We start from the raw sequence: 19218 nt of genomic DNA, 5'->3' as shown, positions 1-19218 counted from the left end.
CAAATTCAACTTTAACCAGGTGGATATAATTATATGTTCATCTTTCATCAAGTGTTTTAAGCTCTGCCTTATTTTTGAGTGAACTTATTGTGGATGACATATAGGATTCATTTGTTCCTCAAAAGAGTCAATGGAAGTAAAGCATATGGTTTCACTAAGATGTGTTTTCCTAAATATATCGTGGAATGAAACAGTTTTCTGCAATCTGCAGGTTGCAGCGCTGCTGTGTCAAATGATTCCATTTATTTCTAATGGAAGCTGTTGTACGGCTTGCATGGACAATTAATCGTAGGTAATGTGATTATTTTATTGAGATATGATGGCTGTTGGGAGTGAAACAACAGGCGACATGGACAAAAAAAAAAAAAAATAGCGCCCTGGTATAACCGTGTCACACCAATTTCACATCTCAGACAGAGTCAATGAGCACATGGGCAGCAGCTTGAAGGACGGTGCTGATTAGAATGCAGGACTTGCCCACATACTGCTCCGAAAAACATAAACACAATGGGTGATATCAGGGAAACAAAACTGACATTATTTTATGTTGGACAAATGAGCTATTTTGTTAATCTAACATTCCCTGGGATATAAAAGAAGAAATGATTATAGGATGCCAATGTTCCATTTTTGAAATTGTTGGAATAATCAGGGAGGCACCAAGGGGATGTTTTGCTCGACTATAATGGGCCACTACATCATTGTGTATGATTTTTGTAAGTGCATAATTTCTACGCTGACAAAAAGCGAGCCGCTAAGGGCAGCTCCTGCAAATGCACTACCTAAAAGACATAGATATCGGTGTAGTGCACTCTAAGATAAATTTAACCCGGCAACTCGCGGAATCATTTTGTGCAGGGAATAACTCACGGTTCACCAACGCGCACAAGCACACACAAATGCAACAGGTCCATCTGCAATCTTGGCTGTGCACAAGCAGTAACAGTCAGTCAATTTTCATAACGCATGCAAGATTCCCTCTGCATGGAATCCAAACACTGAAATGACCCCACATTATCAACCGTTGCATTCATAAGTAATTGTGTCTTCCCATCATAGCTCTTTCGGGCTTTCTGAGAATACATGGTGCTCTGATGGTTTATAGGAGATGAATCCTAATTCAAGTTGTGTTTATTGCCACTTCCACATTATGTGAATGAAAATGCACAGAGGTGCGGAACACCATTTCTCCTAGTCCCACTGTGCTGTACACATGCAGGCAAGACACAGACGACAACCAATTCTACCACAGCTGTTGGCGCTCTTTCATTGCTAACTACTTCAGCAACAACATATTACGGCACAGGACACAAAATGAGCATATAAATTGAAAATACAGAGGTGGAATCTACAAGTAGGTCTTTGACAGTATAGTGAAAGACAACTATTTTCAGAATGGAGGGATCTTAATGAAAGATTTAATTGTGTAGGAAATTAACGCTGTGATTTACAAGCAGTATAGGGAGTAAACGTTATATTTAGCTGCTGATAGTTGGATTTGTTTCTGAAACAAGGAACTTATAAAAGGAGAACTCAACCCTAGGCACAGGAGGTGGATAAAAAAGTGAAGCCTAAGTCTGAAATTCCACTTGAAACTGTGTGGTATGTGTGACTCAAACTATAAGACAAACTGGCAAGGTGGGAAGGGAACATGGAGGCTAAATACAAGTGGAACAATGAGGCACAGGTGTGATACATCAGGGCGGGGCTAACGGACAAGTGCGACAATCACGAAGAGGAAGTAAGTAATTCTCAAGAGTTAGTAAGTTTCAAAATAAAACAGGAAATTCCCGAAACAGAGCGATACAGTTGACTGTGACTAGATGGTAGTTGTGTGGTGTGGTGAACAGCTTGCCTTGCCATGAACGTTAGGTATCTGGAACACAAGGTTTAGGGGTGCTACTCCCACCTACCTACCTTATGTTTGGTTCTTTTTAATAGGGAATGTTTCAGTCCATTTTTAGAACCTGTTGCCATTTGGTTCTTTTTTAAATTCCACCCCTTTACCCCTAGTGACCTGCGCCATGCAAGTGTCCATCTTGGCTAGAAGCGGCTCGTGCGGTGTTTTGTGTGTGTGTTGGCGCCTGGGGTTGAGTGAGTCTTTGGAGAGTGTGGGGGGGAGTGTTTGGAGTCTTGATAGCCTGGGGGAGGAAGCTATTGCTGAGACCTGCATCAGAAACTGCGCAGTTCCCAGACCAGGGAGTAACACCGCTCGAGAGGATGCTTTCAACGGTGCCTCGGTTTGTTTATCATGCGCCCATGGTAAGCTAACCTGATAAACTGATGTTAAAAAAAAAGAAAATCTAAATTTATCTCTGAAGTTTTGAGTGTCTGATACAGTCAAGAACAAACTGTGCAAAGACAAGTCAGGAAAGTGAAAGTTTTTGAATATACAGGTTGAATTCTCTTCACAAGGTAATGAATAATTGAGTATCTAAGGCCAAAAAGAAGTCTACATTTAAGACCTTCAAATTTTGGACAAAGAAGGTCACATTCAAAACAGTTTTTCTATGAAAGTTAGAAAGCATTTCAAACCATTAGTATGTACTTGGTGTTGAAATTCATGCATCAAAGGAGGGAAGTCACTGAATCGGGAAATGGCTACAAAATTAGTATTTACGCTCTATGTAATTATAACTGTTGCCAGTGACAATGTATCTAAAATAAACAGAACAAACTGCTGGTTTTGTTAGATTTCTCCACCCAGTGGCACAAAAATGATGGCACGGCTGCTACACCTGTGGATCAATACCAGTGACTCAGCAATTACTTTCACAAGGTCGCTGAAGTTTCTTTTTTTTTTACGGCACACTCTTCTGAGGTAAACCTGTCCGCACGCTGCCATTTGGACAATTCATGTACCCATGGCGCGCTCGCAGCCAAAGAGATATATGCAAGATATTTACCTAGCAAGGCCAAAAGACTTGGTCTCAAGGCACAATGCTCAGCAAAAGCACATGCTTGAATGAGTAACAGTAATAAAAACCTTTGCAGTAAGGGTACTGCACTTGATTTGATCAGTTATCCGGAATAAGTTCTGCACCATTACAGTTAAAGCGCCACTGTATATGATTTAGGGGGTTTTCCCTCGTGGCAGAAATGGGAGAAAACAATGAAAATTATTAGTGTTTGTTGGTGTACAATCATCAAAATATTACAACTGCTCAACTTTTCTTTAGCATTAGAGCAACAGCCAGTCAGGAACAGGAAGCAAACTAAAACTCTGGCTTGAGAGAGGGCACCATTGAGGAGGTTATATTTCTTTGGTTGTAGACTGGAAGCTCACCACCAGATGTCACTACTTCCGACAGAGTGGTCCTTTAAAGCAGGGGCTAAGGCCAAGGACCGCCAAACTGAAGAGATTAAGTAGGGATCCCCTACGTACACTATACTATATGTGTTCTATATTAAACTAGTGCTAGTTATAAATATACATTATTATTATCATTTTGCATTCAATATTAAGCTATTCAAATAATATACAGGTTCAAATATTCATTTTCTGTTCAACAGTAGGCTGTTTGAGGGGTGAAACTGTGAGGGAAAATTAAAAGAAAAAATCCCCCCCTTTGAGGACCTGTGTTTTAAAGCCTCATTATGGAACTTAAGCAGAAAAGCTAAAACCCAACTGAATGTCAATGCTGGCGATGTATGATGTAGCGTAAAACACTTTTTGTGGGAGATTGTACCAGATCACCCCAAGTTATTACAAGGTAAAATAGTTGCATAATACTACTTTTACATAAGCCTCAGTGGAAGTCTTTTGGGGCTGCCTGTAGTTTCTTGATAATGCTTTATCGCACGCCGAAAGCTCTGTGAGAAGCACACACGCGGACTGTTCAACTTAGCCATGAGGTTGAGTTGAGCACCCCTACGAGACGAATGGGGAAACTTGTTCAGATATTTCAGATATCTTTACAGTGAGTGGAAATGGCAGCAGACATGTACTTATCTTGCTCCAAGAGGAGCAGGCGTTCCCAAAAATTGCAAAATACCGGTGAAAAGAAATGGAGCCACTTGTTATATAATATCCAAGATTAAACATGTTCTAAAGTAAAATAATATTGATCTGTGATACACTTAGCCAAGCTGGGGAGTGTTGCGGAGATCAGACGCAAGTGTAAAAGCTCAGAAACAAAATTCAAAGAAAACTTCAAGATGGGTAGACGAGATTGGACCTTGGTTGAACAGTTCTGATCGCATATGAGTCCATTAAGATAATAACAAAATATGAAAGAGCGCAGACTTTTGCTCTGGGATAATTTGGCGTGTGTCTAATTTGTGCTGCTGAAGTTCAAATAAACCATTACTACTGTCGAAAGCGTAAAAGAATGATTCCAAGGAAACCACATGGCGCCGAAAGAAAATCATCTTGTAACATTCGAGTAGACTTTTGGGACCCTTACAGTCTTATATTCGTCCCTTTTTGCATATCCAAAGCAAATCTAAAATTACCTTTTGCGTGCCAACACTTTGGTGTAGTTCCAGAAGGAGAACGCTTAGCATCAAGCAAAGCCACTTTGCTCACGGCTAACCTTAAGGGGACAAAAAAAAAATGCACTGACAAAGTTTGCTGTGAAAAGCACAAAGGAAGTTCAGAAAAGAAGAGCCCTAGGAAATGGATTACATAATTTCACCTTGATGTAAAACCTCACAGGGATGAGATAAAAGACGAGCAATGAAGCTTTTCGATTTCGCTTCTTGTTTTTCCATTTTATTTTATTTTATTTTTCTTGTACCAGGGTCCACATTACCCCGAACTGTAATATCTGGCTCAACTGGCTCTTTGGATTACACGGTCACCATTGTGGAGTTGTCATGGCAACTGTTTTAGAAAGTCATTCAGAGTGTGTTTTTCAGCAACACTCCGTCCATGCACAGAGAATGTGATGATACACAATGTGGTTTCTTTTCTTTTTTTTCCCTTCTTCGTTGTTGTTGTCAAGACTGATTCTTGGTTCGGAGTTATTACTTACAATTTAAATGTCTAGACGTTCTCAATCAGTGCTTCTCTCCACCGTAGAATTCAGTGTCTAATAACATTCTATGCCAAATTTGCAGGTGTCAACACAAGCTGATTGGCGCGGTGTCAATTGTCATAACTTCCTTGGTGCAAAGGCAGTTACAATGACACCACTAATGCCATTTAATGACGGCAACTACATTTAAGGCCTTTGAGGTGGAAAAATAACCTTTTTTTTTTTCCTTCTCAGCAGTCATATTTAATCTTTCACAGCTTGGCACACACTTGAATGATTGCCTGTGGGATTGAAAAGACGCTACTTTGCAAAGTTTGGGCTAAACAGAAGAGAAGAAAACAGAAGAATCCAAAGCACAATGTGGATGCAACTGATGATGAGCAACGTTTTACCCGATCCACAAAGAGACTACTTATCCTTGAATCCTGCACACCGCATTGACTTGACACATACTCCTTAAAATTTGATCTATCAACTGTTGGTTTTGCAGAGTCTTGGCAGTTTTTTTTTTCTTTTAAATTGTTGTGTTGGGTAAGTGGAGACAAAACCAAAGCAAAATCCCCTGAAGTAAACCCTGCCTAGTCTATCATGCGCTGATTTATCGACACATAAACCACCAGTCCGGAGCGTATTGTTCTATGATTATAAAGATGGACTTCTCGATGAAAGCTTTACAGCTGCAGTTTTGCGAAAGTGTGATAAATACCTCTGGTGCTGCGTTTACATCTCTAGCCGCTAACCTTTTTAAACAAGGGAAATAAAGATAAGAAATTGAAATGGTTCCGAAAGCCTAATATAGCTGAAGATTCTAGTCCAGCCATAACCGCTGCCACCAGCAATCTACGGCCATGTAAGTATGACATGGACATTGTTTCTGTCGCCGTCTGCATGGAGTCAAGAATATGAACCAATAGCTGTGTTTCCACACAGCTATTGTTTTCACTCACACAGAGAGGCCTGTCCAGGAAGGGAACAGCGAGGCCTGAATGCAGTAACCGCTAAAGCCTTGGAGTGCACTCTGAGTGGGAAGGTGTGTTGCCGGTGTGCCAAGAGCCACTCGCTTTGTCTCCTTCGCTCGAGTGAGGAGCGAGCCTTAAATGCACCACAATCGCACCTGTGAGCTTTTGAAATCTCTGGCAGCCTAAAGACCTCTCTGGAAATCGGAGCCGAAGCAACTGGGACTGCCTCCGGTAAAAGGCGCAGTGTCTCTGTCGGTGGCTGATAGGAAGCGTCTTGGAATGGATAACTTAAGCAATCACATACGATTTGGTTTATTTGGAAATTCATGTGGTTTTCTTTTAATTTAATTGCTCAGAATTGTCAACTCACCATCTCGCTTAGCTGTGGTTATGAAATCTAAAATATAGGATTTTGTTCCACTTTCTAGATTATCGTGTGTTGCTTGTGCCATCCTAGCTTAGCTTTCACAACTAAAACAAGCTGAAGACCCAGTTTAAGTCATTTTGTTGCTATTTCACTTGGCTTTACTCCGGAATTAGCACTTGTTATACATGAGTTAGCTTCCATTTGCCACATCTTGACTTCCTTGACAGTTAATGTTGCTGGGTTAGACAAAGAATGGCAACATGGGGGTTTGTCCACCTTACTCCTGAATTCTGAATGTTGTCCATGATTCATAGTGAAAGCCGGTTTTGTTCTTCCGATAGCGCTACATTTCTGTGGCTGTCAGCATTGTGGTAAACATTGGCTTTTAGCTTAATCGTAGGTGGATACATAATACGTATAATACATAATGCTGTTCTGCAACAGTGACTCATCCGTCATTTCTCACGGACTGGTTAGATGACTTGAAGCTAGTAGCAGTAGTTGAAATAACATATGTAAGAAAAAAACAAAAACTGGTAGAAGACTAGACCACACCTCACTTTGAAAAAAAAAATTAAAGTTATTTTAATTTAATATATGATAAATCTGATAGCGTCGTTCTGAAACGTAATAATGACTAAGTATGTGAAACATGTGAAAAAAGAAACACTATGTGGCAACGTCCCAACCTCCATGGTATACCACTAACAATGTAACAGATGTATTGCAAATGAAAAGAGCACCTGTGACCACTTAAAGGTTTCACCATCACTGGTCTAGTAATGGTAATGTAGAAGGTCAAGATATGAGAATGGGTAGGACTAAGGTAGGGTTGTCGACCTTGTGACTGGTCCACCACGCTTTTCAGAATGAATAAACACGACCTACTATTTGCTTGTGGTTATTTTTGTTGAAGTTGAACTGGAACATCCTACATTAAAAGAGTCACTTTGACGCCACACTGTAGGTGAACTTGAGCGAAAGGAAAACGTCAGGATCCGCTACAGCAGATCGTGTTACTGATCTATAGAAAACATTCTTTTCATGGCGCCCTTTTGGAGACAAATGGAGACCATTTTGTCATTTTATCACAAAAGCTAGGCAATGTAACACTTTGCTATGAATATCTATTAAATTCTTCACACCATCTCCTTCTCATACTGTCTTTTTGGGAGATTGATGGTAGTGCTCAGCAGTTAAGTTTTTATTATCCCAACTAGAAAGCTGCTGGCATGATGGTTCTGGCGGCTTGAAGCTGGTAATGAACATAATTTGCGTCTTACTCGCCAACTAATGCCTGCTTTTCTGCTGATTTCCTCCAAGGTCTCTAGGGCTTCTCCACACAGGCCAATGTTCCGCCAACCAATGGATGTGGCTAAAATTGGAATGGAATTAAAAGTTAATAATAGAGCCATGGAACTTTCTTTTAGCACTCACTGTCACAGCTGAATATTTTCACTTTTGTGCTTTTTGTGCTCGCCATCAGATCAAGAGAATACCTTCCTGCCTATTTTCATAGGATTCTTCCCCTCAACTGCATTACATGTTAGATCAATGGATTTCCACATGACAATCAATGAATGTAAGGCTTCCAATGACATTCGGATGAAATTAAATTTGCCGAAGTGCTGCTGGTGACATTTCGATATCAGCTGGGCCAACCTTTTGGCAACAACACCAAGAGGTGCTTACGGCAAGAGGAGCACGAATGGGTGCTACGGTTCCTTGCAACGGGAAAGTCCTTTCTTCCCACATTTCATGATGAAAAGAGCTCTCCTGGATGATAGCGAGGTGATGAAAACGAGAATCAAATGTCAAACGGGGTCTAAGAATAACCCTCCAGTTGCAAATGAACCATCGGGGGACTACTCCACAACAGATTGCCAGAGAGCTTTTGATGTCGCTGTCAAAAACTATTCATCGCCTGACTGTGTAGCCACGCCAAATGGCACTGTGGTGACTTGAGCGCACACTGTGATCAGGTAGCCATGGTTTAAAACGATGCAAAGGGAGAAATAAAATGAACACCACCTGCATGCCAAATGCTAATAGATTTTGGCCTTGGTTGGAGCATCTCTTAATGAACTGCATGCATAAATTATTCAGCCCGGAGTGGGATTTTTAGGAGGCATATGAAAAAAAAATGACTGATCCAGTGTTCTCTGACAGGGCTGACCAAAGGACACAATCTAACATTGGTTGTAGGCCATGTGCAATTAAATTGCTCTTCGACTGGTGTAAAATTTTAATGGATAGGCACGATCCTGGGGAGCTCTTAGGACACCATGGTGTTGGTCATTATGTCTTGAAGTAATTAAGTAATCATTATCTCGGGGACACCGAGTAAGTGGTTGCCAATTTATGATACATCTCTGGGATTTACGAGACGAATGCAGTTCACTGAACAGTGTGAAACTCAGTGAAATATCTAAAGTTTATGGATATGGATGCTTTTTTGTCAGTACAATGCACATGACCTCGAAGGCATGTAGACTTTCAGAAAAATGTCGCCTATGTATAATTCATGCCTCCGCACGCGTGCATACAGTGGGTCCGTAACCGCCGTGTCTGTTTTAATTCCGCGTATGAGCCGTTGTACTCGAGACCTATTAAACTCTGTTCCACTCGGATGCTAAACCAAATTAACCAAGGTCCTGAACTTCGCTCAGAGTAACGTGTTACCATTTACTTGCTCGATTAGTATTCCGTTAGAATGTAGACGCCGTAATCGGAGCGAGCGGGAGCATTAGGCGGGAGAATGAGTGAGCGATTCCATGAGCGAGGGCACTTGTGTACACAGGAAGGAGAGAGGGGGAGGGGGGGCGGGTGCTCCTGTAACGCTTGCTGTTTTCCTCCCTGTTCTTTCTAAATAGACCAATTCAATAAGAGCCCACCGAGCGATGGGATGAATCAATTTTCCAACATTGTATCCGACACATTTTCTGCCGTGAGCTTTCATTGCTTTTACAGTTGTTGCTTCCTTCTGTGAAGAAAAAAATGGCCTCATAATTAAAAGATGGTAGCACTTTTCTCAAAGGCTTTCAGAAAAGTTTCAGAAACAAAGAGTGGCATGAAATCAAGAACCTCCCCTTCCCTTTGTTAATGCATATTGATGTTCTTTCCGAGAATCCCTGCAGAATGCAACGCATCTTACAAAATGTATAGGAGGAAAAATTATCCCAGGGAAAGAAAAAAAAAAAAAAGCACAATCAGCCTTTCCAAGAAGCCGATGTGATTTGGTTCTTATCATCAGAAAGCAATGCAGCAATTTTGTTTCCCAGGCTGTCGACTGTCTGAGAACTGCTGCGAATGGGTGAGTGGACCTGCCAAAGTAGCCTGTCAGTTACAGTGGCTGGGGCTGCCCAAAAAGCAAAAAAGCTACACAGCCTTCCCTCCGCGCTTTTGATTAGACCACCACATCCCGGCCAGCAATTCACATGCCCGACAAAAGGGAGCTGTGCAGGTTCTAATCTAATAGTCAGTTGGGGGACAGGCTTGAAATAAAGAAAAAAAATGTCATTAGAAGTTTTTTAAAAAAATGAAATAAAATCCCAACAGCTTTGGATAGACGTCTTAAACCCTTTTGAAATTATTTTATAATTAAAAACCTGACTTGCCAAAGGCTGATAATAGCAACCAGCAGGAACTCGCATTTAAGAACGGGAGAAGTTTCTTTCTTTTTTTTTTTTCTTCCGTGACAGTCAGGCTCCAGAAGTTGTCCTTTCGACTGCCGGTTCAGATTTCCTTTAACTCGGTATGAAGCCATTCTCATTTTAAGACACCCTGTTGTGGACGTTTGTGTCAAAGTCAAGGCAGCGGGGGGAAAAGCCAATAAAATGAAACAGCAATAATGCTCTTTATAGATCAGTCCCTCTAACCTCTCCTCTTTCCATATCTGTAATTGTAACGTTATATTCGGACTTCTGTTCCCTCCCTTGGGATGCGTGAACAATCTCGTTTCACTTTTGGCAGCAAGACTTTATTGCAAGAATGAATGTGCACTCTTCGTAACGACCTTAAATCTCATTTTCCACCCTCTTATTGTTCACCTGTAAAATAATCCGCCGACACCAAGGACGAGACCTTAAAAATAGCAACGAGGTGCTATTGGATGCGCGATCTTCTCCTTACATAGCCCCACGTTCAGTAAACCCTTCACACACAGAAGATCCCATAGAAGAAAATAGAGCACATTGTTGTTGTCTTTGTCCTCCGATCCCGAGTAAGATGACACCGTCTTTATCCTGCTGTGCTCCCTCATCCGCTTGCCCTGAGTCAAGGCCCCCTTCTTCCCTTTCTCCAACTCTATTCTCAGACTTTCTCTCCACTTCCTTTCCTTCCTCCCTGACCCGTCCTTCTCTTTTGGCTCCCCCTAACCGCTTGTCATCTCCTCGCTGCGCACTTGCTGACTCTTGCGCGGCTTGCATGGCCGGAAAGGCCGATGCATGGCGCCGGCTTGATGAAATTCTATCGATCGCGTAAGTAAGCCCAGTCTATTGCCTTGATGACAACCTGTACAGTTGCGTTCTCCCAAGCGCCAACGCGAGGTCGAAAGGTTGTAAATTGCAATCCAGATTTGATCACTGAAAGGGAAAAAAAAGAAAGAAAAAACCTCTCCAAGAAAGATGAAGTATGGACAGTAAATCATTATCCTTCTCGTCTTACCACAGCATAAAGACCAACAGAATAGTTATTTTAAAAGAACTTACTGGAACTTGTGTGTTGTTTACTGCCAAAGTTAAATTTGTCACTGTATTTTTAAGATTAGCTCAACAAAAACAACATGTATATATATTTGTTTGGTTTAAAATCAGAATAAACTCTGAATTTGCACCTGACTGTTCAGAGAAGAACACTACATTTTCCAATTTAAACTCAACTCAACTCAACAAAACGGAGTCAAATTAAGCGAACTATACCCCTCAGCAGTCGCAATTGATCGATCGTCACTGCGCTGGATGCTGACATTTATAGGTAACTTTGTAATTAAAATTAAGAGAGCAGTGTAGAAAATCTTTGTTGCCCTTCAGCAAAAAAAAAAAAAAAAAAAAAAAAAAAAAGTTCAGTTCAGGAATATGAATGAGTCTTTGAAGGAAAGAAAGGAATCTAATTAATCAAGCATAGATCCACTGGGCCAATTAGGCTGATGCCTTGGGCCTCTGACTTCAAGGCGCTGCCGAAGCCTCACCAACTGTGGCCTCTTGCTGTCTTTGCTTTTTTGTTTAAAGTCGTTTCAAACAAACTAAGTGTGTGTGAGTGTGTGTAGCCTGGGAACACGCCATTTGGACTTGTTTAGTCTTTGTCTTTGAACCATAGACTCTGTATTATAGATGGACGATGGGAGAGCTCCTCTTAAGTGAAGCCAAAGCAAGTAGAGCTCCCCCTGGTGTCTGGTTGCAGTATAAAGCTCCACCTCCTCCATGTTTGTGGATGGGACTTGGGCCAAATTAAAACACTAGTACACGTAAAATGAATTATTTTCAAGCATCAATTCTGTCATTTTAGGCAGTTAATATAATGCATGTTCAAATGTCTATTTTCCATTTAGTTAACTTCTATGCAATTGTGAATGTTGAAACACAAATCAGTTAATACAGGTTCGAGACAAATAATATTCATTTGCCATGTCAGCATCCCGACGTCAAGTGAGGAATATCCTTTGGAAAACAGGAACAGCATCCGAGTATGACTAGATAGAACACACGTTGAGTGGCTGAATAACAAACATAGAGGATGAAAAATTATGCAACTGTCTCAATCTCAAGCTTTTAATGGTCATTGATATATACACAACAATAAACTAGCTTATTACTAGCTTATGTAAGGATAAGAAAACAACAGAAATCACTCTATATAATTTTCCTAAGTCGGCCATGTTATTCCTAAATTATCTATTAAATCAGTTTCATATATACATAAAACGCTAACTGCTAACGCAAGTTATGTGTCTGAATTGTAGCTACATAAGCATGCAGAACCGAGTGTTGTTCAGAGTTGTTTTGTCCTTCAAATGTTTAGTGCGTTATAAATAAAAACTCTGCATTTTTAATTAAACCGATGTATATTGTATCATAAATATATGTCTGACATTTATAATAAAGCAAACGGCTTGAAAATCTCCCAAGATGGCAGCTGTGTTGATGCATCGTTCCAATGGACAGAGGCGGCGGAGGCGGTGGAAGCGGAGGCGGAGGCGGCATCTATCTGTATATATTTACGCACCTTTGTAATGTGATGGCAAACCCAAAGGATTTAAACCAGCAGCAGCTGAACTTGAACCAAACCGGCATTCAGTAGGACGTGATACTGTGGCAGCTTGTTTGACTGCTCCGTCCTCATTTACCTCGAGCCTAGCACAACAGAAGGCAGACCCACAATTTATCTATTACCTACACTTACATATCATTATGTTTGAGCTCCTCAAACGTTTGCATAAATGGGAATAAATCTCAACTGATGTCAGACAATGTAAATTTCCGAATTTACGCGCACTGTTTTTAATCGGTCCCGAGTGTTACCTTTAACTTTCATTTTTAAAGTTATGTCATTTGCCGGGGAAAGGCGAAATGACAACATTTGCAGTGATGAAAGATCTTTCCAACGTATAATTTTGCTTGACAGTCTTTCCCCTGGCTACAGGAACTTTTCAAAGCATTAGTCACTTCAGAGTCGGCGCCACGGCGGAGACTGTGTGTGTGGGAGAGCAATGAAAAACCGCGATGGGCTGGGGGAGAGGGAGGGAGCTGCATGGCTTTGCATCTGTGTTTCCACAACACGCGGGCAAGATAACACCAAAGGAACATACCCTAATGTACACAGCACTTATTAGAATCACCCACACACTGATAAGATTGTAAAATCCCTGGCTGGCTGCCTGTGTACACAAACATTCATCTTGTATGTTTTGAGGATGCCCTTCCGTGAGCACCGCTGGCTTTACGCGAATTCACTCCACTCTCTGAGCCAGTGTCACTCAGCAAGCTGCTCAGGTTTTCTCTCTTCTCTGACCTTCTCGCCAATAATCCTCTATTTACTGGAGTGTGGTGGACAAATTATCCTTTATCACTGTTTACACTAAGAAGCTGGTGAGATGTGGCTAGATTAATCTGATTAGCGAGTGAAAACTGCGAATGATCGTATTGTTTTCAACCGTTGCTCCGTCTCTTTTGAGGAGACGTGGATAAACAGGCAAGACTGTATGGGCTAAAGAAGACACCACTCGACAGCTGCGGAGTCTCACCTGTCTTTTTCCCTTTGTCCTGATACTCTGAGATCCGTTACTGCACAGCGCGTGGTCCTATCCTGTCAGCAAGCTGACATTTGTCAAATAAATACTATAAAAAATGAAGCTGTAGTGATTTCAACTGTTTGTTTCTACAGCAGATGAGTTCTATAGCCATTCCCACGTATGAGGATGCTTTCACAGAGCCGGGCTGCCTAGTCTAGTCTTTGGACGCCATTGTCCACCCACACTGGGACATCATGCCATGCAAAATGTACACTATCAATCTCCCCTCCCATTGGAAAGCACAGCTCAATCACCCTCCTGACAACAGCTGCCATCTCTTATTTGGAAATCCATGTTATCCGATTGGCAGTGCTCACACTGGTGGCTTGCCTTCCCCTTGCTGCTTGGTGCGAACCCGCTGACGCTGCACAATGGCAACTTTCTTTGGGCTGCCGAACCCACGTACAAGGGGGGATTTCAGCAGAGGTCCCTCCTAATCGGACTAACTCTGTATCAGCCAGGGCCGTTCCAACGGGTGTGTTCGTTGTGCTGTATTAATCTTTTGGTGAACTGATGCTGAACTCTTTATCAGCGACGGGGAGGATGTATAATTGCTTGCGAGACAGGGCTGGGGAGAAAAGAGGGAAGGCGATCCCACCTCTCTCTTTGAGCATCTCATTTGTCCTCAAAACGTATCCTGCCGCTGTTTGCCAAGGCGTTTTCTGTTTATCATTTAACGTCAAGGGTCGCCATGATTTCTACTGTGACGTCAGCTTTCGCAAAAGCTTTATCTCGCTTATTATCCCGCTGCCTTTTTGACAAATAGGAAAACCATCTCTTCACAACTGCAACATACAAAAGCAAGTTCCTGCTATAATGCACACAGTGCATGAAACCTGACATTTAATGCAGAATTTATCACGTCCTGTGTCAGCATGTAGGCCACGAGAAGTCCTCTAAGCAACACAAGGCTTAGAAAAGGGCTTTTTCATCATCAGCTGCCTGGTTTGGTTTGGTTATGTGTCTCCTAGAAGCCTTGCGTCCATGTAGAGTGAAGTAAGGGGGGGTGGGAGGGCTGAGGTGGAGGAGGTTCTGTGGTAACCTAAATAATTACACGCCCTGTTCTCCCAGAGTGATTAATTATATCTGTGGAAAGGGATTTCTTATTTTAGAGCCCTCCACAGACAAGGGCTGGTGGGGAGAAAGACAAGAAGAAGAGGGAAAAAAAGACAAAATACAAGGAGGCCCTAATCAAACCTTTCTTGACAGATTTAGGCTGCACGCAAGACTTGCAGAGTAATATCTTCTTCTTTTTTTTTCTTTCTGGTCAGCTTGCAAGAGCTGTACTGCGCACATGAAGGATTTAAAGTGAATCAGTGTTTCACTGTGGGCATAATTAACTGCATTTGAGGATCTTGACAGGATATTGAGAGGAATTTTATGGCGTTGGATATAGCGTTGGGGAAGGATTAGCACTCCTCATGCCCATTACTTCACATCATTTCTTCATTTTCCTTATCTGCGCGTTCCAGAGTGGCCTTTCCCAGAGGTTTCTGAACATACATGTCTCACTTGGCTCTGAGGGTATCCCCCTCTGGCTGACTGCGAGCGGTCTGATTTGCCACACTCGGGACCTGCATTTAAATTTGTTATGATGCAGCTTAGCATGGAGCTGGGATGGAGCTTGGGGTAGGTGGATGTAGCAGGATGAGGAGCCTGGCGGAAATCTCACAAGACTCGGTCCCTAATGGCTGAGCATGCGTTTCATATGGGAGGCTAGGATTTGGACGCAGTATTTATGGCTAGTGTCAAATGCAGCATCCGGTCAAAATATTTTCCACCACTCAAAACCAAAAACCAGACAGTCTAAAATAAAACACAAATGAACAGAATGCGCTTGTGGTTTGATAGACAGAGAAATGGGGAGCTAGACTGCAGTGACTCATTCAAATCCCCTCTACATCCATGGCCAATGAGTGCTTGAGAAAGCCTCCTAACCCCTTAATCCCAGCATTGGGCACGTTGCATCCCATGGTCCTCGGAAGGTTGGAAATCAGTCTTGGGTTTATGTTTATGTACCTTGACAACAAAAAACAAAAGACAACGATTAGTGGTCCAATAGTCATGATGCATGCAGTCAAACAAAGTATGTGTTAGGCATTTGTGGGAGATGACCTTTCGGTTTGCGAGTGACAAAACCGTAGTATTTTCCAGAACTGGATTAGAGTTATTTAATGTGTTTTTTCAAGTGTGATGTCCAGTACATTTCCAATTATCCAGACATTGTGAAAATATCATTATTTCCATGCATATACAAAACCCATAAGCAGCTGTGCAGAATCATTTTACATACTTATAAGCTACTAATCTAATATCCACCACGCAAGATACATTTAAAACTGATTAATGACATTTGCCTAAAAACATAGAGCTCCAACCTTTTATTTTCATCTTACTCCTTTACTTTTATGAAAGAATCTAAAGGTCCAGCAGTAATATAGTGAATTTCAATATGTTATGCGGTAGAACTTTTACTGTCATTCATCAAGGCAGAGGGGAAGCGAGGTAGGGCCAGGGAGTTCAGATCACCACTCAGCGGCACTGAACATAGATCCCCATCCTCTTGCTCCACACCGATCCAGGCAGATTTTGCACCACCCCTGCTGGGCCTTCCTATGCCACGTAATCTCTGGGATGCTCTTAACCTTTTCATGGCTGTGGGAGCGCTGACGGCACAATCAACCTAGCCATTATACTGTGAATCTTTCAGTGACTCTATAACTTCTTCCTCTCTTGGGGTCTTATCTGACATTGCGAGGTCTCTCAAGTACCAAACTGGCCCGTGGTACAGAAACACAATAGAAAGCTTCCTTTCCTGCCCAATGGGCTATTCTGGCTCAAATAAGGCTTACTTGACTCTTTTCTTATGCATCTGTGCAGAATGGTGCTCATGCTGAGTGTGCAGCAAACCGGGAGGCCAGTTTTTACTTTGTAGAGAATCCTCAATATTTTTTTTTTATTTATTTGACTGGGGTTCCATCGATTTATACCATCCTTTTACAAGAGAATACATATGTTTTCAATATGGGAGCACTTCGTTTACGCTTGACCTTTAATGCTCACTATAAATCACCGTAGTTTGCCAGTGTATCTTTTCGCGCGCCCGAAACTTCCTGAAATTGCCGCTCTTGATAAAAATATCATTCTAACTTCTGAGGTGCCATCTTTTGTCCCCAAAAGGCTAAATTACAGCACGTCGGAGCAGCTGCTTCATTGTGCCATAATTCAGACTCGGGCGAAGACTCCTCCTGTTACTTTTCTAGGGCACAAGAAGTGCCTCAGCAGAAACCTGACACCTCTGGAGGCTGAAATGACATTTATATCAATTCCAGCAATTACCGTTAGGCTCAGAGGTTATGCATGTATATGTCAGAGAATAAGAATAAAATGTTTAATTCATTTACCCATGTGATGCAACTGGGGTGGGAGGGTGACATAAGGTAGCTACACCCTTGGTGCCAACTGAGAACATGACATTTCTTTGGTCAGGTTAAGACCGTTGCTAGACTGAGATTAACATAGCAACCAGAGTATGTACATTGTTTATGCCACTCAGACAATCCTTCTAAACAAGATACTTTTGGCATGTTCTTGGGTGTGATTATCTGTCACTTAGGCCACACACTCAGAACAAATGAAAAGTGCTTTTGATTATGCTCTTTCACTGGCCTCGGCCAAGAATGCTCCATCCGGTCTTTGAGGGAGAATTAGAATGTGGAGATGCAAAGCTGCATTAGACCATCTTAAGTGCCAAACATCTCAGGGCCTTGTGAATAAAAGGTTGCCATGCAACGTTTTCTGTTGACAAATGTATTGATTGGAGAATGAAAAGTTGTGAATGCCTCCACTAATGGATGCAAAAGTACAGAACTTTTCGCAACTGGATTTCAAGCCTTAAATCCTCTTAGCATCAGCTTTCCTACTGAGAGAACACTGCACCTGTGCAAAAATACTGACCCGAACTCAAGATTTAAAAGAATATTTCCATAAACATAGCCTGCCATTTGGCCCAAAGACACAAAAAATGCTGATTTTTCAATTAAATAAACCTTAGTGTAAAAATCTAGGAGCACTTTTAGAGCAGTTCTTGGAACTCCCGGAGGGTAGCTAACAACTAGGGAGCTCCCAGGAGTACTACATACCTTCAAGGTTTTTTTTCACCCCCAGTTTGAGCTCTAATTGCCAAGAGATATGACATAATAACCAGCTGGTATCGAAATGTCATGTGTAGCATAGGCTCAATAAAGCCTTGACTTCACTGTAGGTCCATCCTGGCAAATATTTCGTTCTACTTTGGTAAGCCAATCAACGCTTTGAACATTCAGAAGAAATTAAGGGTGTGTGCCATTTCATTTGCAGACTCACCAAACACCCCAAGAATAGAGAGGAGTATAGCTCAAAGGTGATGCAAGGTTTGCAGGTTTTTCCCTTTAAATGCCTCCATTGGTGCGTTCAACCAATCTATCAATCTTTGGACTCCAGCAAGAATAGCAATGACCTTAGCAAAAGCTAATGGAGATCCAAATAAATGAAATGAAATAGCTATACTTTTTTTTTTTTTTTTCCCATTGTGTTACTTTAAGGGCACTTTCAGATCAGAGGAACTTTTTAATATCTCCTTTAAATGTTGGAGAAAGTCTTAAACAACTGGTCAAATATGCGACACACAAATTTTTAACTTCCCTTTGAAAAAACTTTAAATAATCACCAAACCATATTCCATACTCAGAAAAAAAAAAAGATATTATGAGTTATGTCAGAAGGTCAGCTGTTCCAAGCCCATTATACTACACAGATCAAATATCAGGTAAATTATGCTGAGTTCCATTAACTTTGATATAAATGAAATATTTTTCATTTCAGGCCTTGAGTTCTGGAAATACAGAGCAGATAAGGGGAGACACAATGATATGAGACAGTCTTTCAAACATATTCAATCCCTTTTTCAAAATGAAGGGTGATGGAGAAGAGGGCCCTGACATGGAGTATGAAAAAAAGACAGGCGGAAGAAGGTTTTAGGTCTAGGCCAATGGAAAGATAAGGTATGATAGTACCACTCACTGAAATGGAGCTTAACAAGCAAGGAATTCAGAAGAAATGCATCATGGGAAAGCTTCTAAAGAGGTTCCAAGGCTCCAGAGGGTTTGGAGGCAGAAACTGTGAGAGAAAATGAAACCAGAGAGTTGGTGCTGCTTTGACTGATGGTGAGCTGATGTTCATGCAGAATCCTTAAGATTTGATGCTTTCAAAAGTGAAGAGCTTCACTGACGGCTTGAACGAAAGGAAAGTGGCAATAAGAACTGCATTTTTTAAGAAGATTGATGTTCATTCATTATGGAACACACTGGGGAATAAGGTATTCGGTATTTATGACGATCGAATAGCATTAAAGTGATCAGGCTTTTTATTTAGAGATGTTTAAGTAGGGAACCTCATCAGCATCAGGCATCAAGCAAAGACCCCACTTTGTTTCCTCCAACTTATTTATATTCAGGAGCTGTTTTTTTTGTTTGAGAAAGTTTGCTAGGTAGATCAGAACAGACAAGAAAATATCTAAACCATCAACTCATCATTTCCTCCATCATCCATTGTGCAACAGGTACAAGCATGTTCCTTCTTCCTATT

This window comes from Mugil cephalus, chromosome 23 (genome assembly GCF_022458985.1).
Source record: "Mugil cephalus isolate CIBA_MC_2020 chromosome 23, CIBA_Mcephalus_1.1, whole genome shotgun sequence".
Lineage (NCBI taxonomy): Eukaryota > Metazoa > Chordata > Actinopteri > Mugiliformes > Mugilidae > Mugil > Mugil cephalus.
This window is presented reverse-complemented; position numbering follows the sequence as displayed.